The sequence below is a fragment of the Solanum dulcamara genome, chromosome 5, assembly GCF_947179165.1.
Source record: "Solanum dulcamara chromosome 5, daSolDulc1.2, whole genome shotgun sequence".
In the NCBI taxonomy this organism is placed as follows: domain Eukaryota; kingdom Viridiplantae; phylum Streptophyta; class Magnoliopsida; order Solanales; family Solanaceae; genus Solanum; species Solanum dulcamara.
In genome coordinates, this window is record NC_077241.1 from 2,228,777 (window position 1) to 2,234,776 (window position 6,000).

The window sequence follows — 6,000 nt, forward strand, 5'->3', positions numbered from 1 at the left end:
TACTAGGTGTATTGCAGTATAATATATTTGGTAGTTATTTGATAATATTTGGTAGCATATTTGTAAGGAAATAATTAGTTTTCCTTAATATTTGGTAGCATATTTATAAGGAAATAATTAGTTTTCTTATTTCAATATTGTATCACATATATTTTCCCTTGGAGGAATGAATCAAAGCAAGTCAAATTGTTAAGTTCTTTTCATGGTATCAGAGCCTCTACGATCTTGGTAGTGAATCAAAGAGCTTCCGCTGTCGGCGGGCGGCTATTACCCATATATGTCGCCCGTCTGGCCCATGGTTATATTAACAAAAGTATGATCAATGTTATATGTATGAATCTCATATGCAAGGGAAGAAAATTCAGCCAGACAGGTCACTGTGCATCTTTTCGATGACTATTTTCTTATTTCAGTAGGGTCGTGCCATCAAGCCGGCCCTATCCATATAATTTCTTGGGTTGTTTTGTGTCAACCCTATATCCCTCAGTGTCTATGTAGCAGCGTGCCATCATTCCGGTGACTACTTTCTCATATCCAATTTGCGTTGCACCGTGCCATCTTTTTGGTGACTATTTATTTGTTTCAATAGGGTCGTGCCATCAAGTCAATCCTATCCATATAATTTCTATTTTCTAGTAAGGTCATCCCATCAAAGTTTTTTTTTCATCATAAATTTTCATGGTTGGTGAGGACGCACCTCCACCACCACCCAAAATTGAGTCTAATTCTTCCTATTTTCTCAGCCCTCAAGACCGACCCGGGGATTGTATCACGCCTACTCGTTTCAAGGGTAACAATTTTAATGAATGGACAGCCGACATACAACCAAAGTTCTCGAAAAAACTCAGTTTGACTTCTTGCTTTTCAAGTTGGGCGTTTTTGATTCCCATGCTCCAACTTGAGGGGAGGTATTGCAGTATAATATATTTGATAGTTATTTGATAATATTTGGTAGCATATTTGTAAGGAAATAATTTGTTTTCATTAATATTTGGTAGCATATTTATAAGAAAATAATTAATTTCCTTATTTCAATATTGTATCACATATATATTTTTCTTTGGAAGAATAAATCAAAGCAAGTCAGATTGTTAAGTTCTTTTCAAGGTGTGAATCAAAAAAGAACAAAGACACGGAAGAATTTACACCATTTTGATATTATTTGATTTGCCTCACTTTATATGGATATGCCAACCAAAAATGTCTTCAACAAAAATTTAAAATATGATGAAGAATCATAAAATCGTATTATATTTTAGATAGCTTCTCGAACGTTATGATTTGCAGCAATAATATATGGTTTGGTAAAAGCATTTTATACTAATAGTTAATTTGCATTAAATGATGAAGTTATGATGCATGGGGTTTGCAATTATTAAACCATTTAATCATTTGATAACCATAATAATTGGGGTAATAGCACTTTGGTCCCTATTATTGGTCGTTCTTGCGATATTTAACTCGACATATTTAATCTTTAATTAATTTATATGTGTAATATTCTTCATAAATTTACCAAAAATTATTAGTTTGTTTCACTAGCTAATTAATTATTCATGTGTTATGCTGATCGTGTATTGTTACTATAGATTTAATTGAAATATAATTATAACAATAGTCTAGTTATGACACAGTTCCTACATAAAAGAAACTAAAAATGCAAATTCTAATTAATTGAATATTAAATATACTTCATCAAATATAATATGGATTAAAATCATAACTTACCAATAACTGAAGGACCAAAAATATGATTATCCCATATTAATGTCATGGATGTAGATTATATACACTAATAACATTACAAAAATTGCATTTTCGATTCAATTTAACGAGGTAAAGTAAGCTCTTTATATGTTATACATTTCGTGTATCATTAAGAGTTTACCCATATTTCTAAGTCTAAATTTAACGTGGAAATGAGATGAAGCTCAAAGGGGTTTATACATCGATAATATAATTCATATTAGTGTGAGAATAGTAGATGATACGTCTTTAGCTTGCATTTCAATAATGAGTAAAACGATCAAATTGCATGTGCATGTCTCGTCTAATCATTTAACTGATATTTTTAAAAGATAAAAATGTAAATTAAACTATTAGTGAGAACAAATTCGTAATTTAACAAGGCCGCGACACTAATACAAATCTCACAAATCTTCTTCCTTTGATCAATCACACGTGCAACCCTCTAGTTGGGGTAAATGATTAATTAAGGAATCAAGTAGTATATTATTAAGAAGATTTTGAAGTTTTATAGGGATTCGATTAACGAGTTAATCACATGTTTACCAGCTAAGCTAATCACATGGGCCAGATATATAAGGCCCACTATTAGCACGAATATTCATGCAAAGCTGGCCCATTACACAGTCCACTACTTTTTTTCTTGGCAACTGTTGCACATGCACCATTGCACGTGTGGGAATCTTCTAAATGATTAATTTTGTAATAAATATTAAATTTTCTTAATTTTTTAATAAATATATTTTTTCAGTTTTTGCCATGTATATTGCGTACGTAAATTTCATCTTAAAGATAAACCCACTATGAAATCTCTTTATCGGGAAAGAGAAAATGGGAATCAAATAATTGAACTATTAAGAATTTTTTTAAAAAAATTAATTAATAAAAATAAATGGAGAGAATATTTTTCTTACAATGCCAGTTTTTAATGTAATTTTCACCAATTTAAGTAATCAATATTAAGATTTTTTTAAAAAAAAATTAACTGATAAATGTGAATGGAGAGAATATTTTTCTCACGATTCCAATTTTTAATGTAGCTTTTCTTCTGATTTGTTAGAAAAAATTATGTAATTTTATATTAGAATAATAATAAGAATATTTGGGTTGACCGTTGAACGGATCTAGCATGAACAAAGCTATTTTGATTTGAGGAGATGCACGTGCGTGTACACGTGCGTCTTGCTGTACTGTACTTAGGTGTGCCACGTAAGAAGCACGTGATATTTGTCATGTTTTTTCTTAAAGAAAAATTGAGGCTTGAGAAGGAAAAATGACGGAGGAGAATTACGAGATGAGAAATCGAATAAGGTAATATTTAGATAGTTAACTAATTGAGTAATCAAGATTCCTCGATATTGGTTATGGTGTTGGTGCAACATGATCAAAATAAATTTGTATTGGCTTAATACACTCACACCTTTTAAACTTAATTCCAAATTTTATTTAGATACGTGAATAATAATGTGCTTTAATTTAGCACTTAATTGAACACATGATAAATTATTCTTACAAAAAAAAGAATTTGGTTCAAATTTTAGAATTTCTTTTTCATACATTCTTTGATGTTATTAGATAGTTAAGTTAAATATATAAAATATGTTATTTTCTCTAATAATACACATTTGTTTCAATTAGAAAACGTATGAGGTTTTATAATTTATTGAAGCGAAATATATATAATTAAAGCATATCATATTTTAAGTTGCAAGCTTTTATAGACATACTAGATATTTGAGTGCATGCGCAGAAATTTTTTAAATTTTAAATCAAAAGTATTTAATTATAACACATTATCATGTATTCAAATGCTCGATTGAAACATATTATATATAATTCGAGTTTCTAAATATAATTTAATTAGCATGTTATAAATTGAATGTCAATGTATTAAGATCGTTTTTATTTGATAGTGCAGAGATTTTGAATATTATTACAAAAATTAAAAGGTAATTCAAAATTAAAGTAAACCTTTGCTACTACTCTAGAACCCTCCTAGCTCAAAGCAAAATTTTAAATCATGATGCTTTTACTTTTCGAAGCTTAATTAGATGGTCCCTTATAAAATTATATAATTGCTTGAAAAAGGTTAGCCAAGTTGAGGAATTAATGATGGAGTTGTAAGACAAACTAAACACAATGATGAGACACAATTAAAGATTTGTTGAATAATTAACAAAGCAAAATCCTTAATGGAGTAATTAGGATCTACTAGCTAGTTCTCTTTTGTTAGGTGTGTTTTATTACTCAAAGATAAGTAGTTATTTTATGATCATTCCATATTTAAGATTTACTATTTTGATTCGTTTAAATTCAAATCACATAAAATTAAATCATCATAAAAAAAAAACTCTCAACAACATTTAGTATATATGATCTCACAAATGATTATCTATATTACACTTTTAGAAATATCACTTTTTTTTTTTAATCCTACTCACACAAAATACTTTATGCACCAAATTATCTGCCCTATGTAATTTTTAAAACATATGTGATTACCTGTACAAAATTGAATAATCATAAGTAAAATTATTATTATTTTTAAAATCTTGCTGCCAGACAACAATTCTACTAATTGTTGGGTGTCCACGAATGGTTAAATTAAGTTTGAAATAAAGAAGACATTTATATTCTATAGTTTGCGTTTATTTATAATCATAGAAATCATAATCATCATTAAATAATTAGTTATGTGGAACTTTAAAAAAATAGGCTTAATTCATGTTTATCGGCTACTTGTTTAACTTCTTGTGGACAGTCCTCAGACAACATAATTTTTTTAAGGAAAAAAAAGAAGAAGAGGGAAACATCATAGGCCTTTCTTAAAAAAAAAATATCAAGTCTCAATTTTAAAAAGAAAACATTGCAAAAAAAAAAAGTCTAAAAAGAAGAAGAAACCATTGTGAAAAAGATCTGTTAATTTGACTTTATAATTTGTCTTGATTATCATACTATTTATGGTACTATTACTATTTTATTTTCTCTATTATTTTATATAAAATTTCTTTATTATTATATTTTTTTCTTTTTCTTATTAATTTTAATATATTTTACTTGAATTCAAAATCTATCAAAAATAGTCTTTCAAATTTAAAATTAAACATTAATTAATACTAATATTATAATAAATATTTACTTCTGAAAGGACATTCAAAGCTCAAATTAAACAATTAAAAATAAACAAAAGAATAAAAATATATTCAAACTTTGCATCATTTAATATCTCACTCCTATTAATCTAAATCAATTATTAAATTATTTGTAATTAATAACTCATAAATCGATAATTCAAAAAAATTATGATTAGTTGTGGGGGTGGGGTGAGGTAGAGAAGAGTTCAAATGATTATATAAAGATGTCATGTAGGGGTAAGAAGCGACAACAGGACACAACACGCACGTGCTCTTATGCACGAACAACACAAGTGGCCATTGTCTGTTTGATGGCACAAAAGGGTATATATATACTTATCAACTCTACGTTTTAGAGTATGTATATCTATTGTTAAAAAATAATATATATATATATATATATTACTTTTTTAACGAGGTATGTATATATGCTTTAAATCGTAAAATTGAGGTAGATAGAAACTGAAATTTTCTCACAACTCATTGGACTTCTTATGTTCAAAAATCTATTATTCATATTTATTACGTAATATATAAATACACTGAAATCATAATAAAAGTTGTATATTCACTCTAAATATTCAATGATACATTAAGAAGTTAAAACACAAATTGTTTCACACTTTCTTGAAACAATCACCACCTTTATATATTTGACTATCACCAAAGTATCCACTAATTTAATTTGGCCAACAAATTGATGCATTCATTGAGCCAAAAGTAAGTGTACATCTTTAATATAATGGTCCTATTGTCACATTGGTCCTACATTAAACTCAACTGATCAAGAATGTAATTATTGAAATAGACTTTGGGAACATAGAGGTATGTGGTTCCATAATATTTGATGTTGACCTTTATTTGTTATTGTTACTTTGTGATCTATTTATTCTTAATCAAAAATTTCGATTTATTTTTATATATAAGAGAAGAATTTTTCCAGTGCGATTGGACTTTGGTCCATTATTGATAATGAATTCGTGGAAGCTCGAGAAGGCACAACATTAATTGGTGAAACAGCTAAACAATTGAAGAAAAATAGACAATTGAATTATAGGGCACGTTTTTACCTTGATAGCAAAGTCGAATTGCATATATATAATAAATGTTTACATGTTAA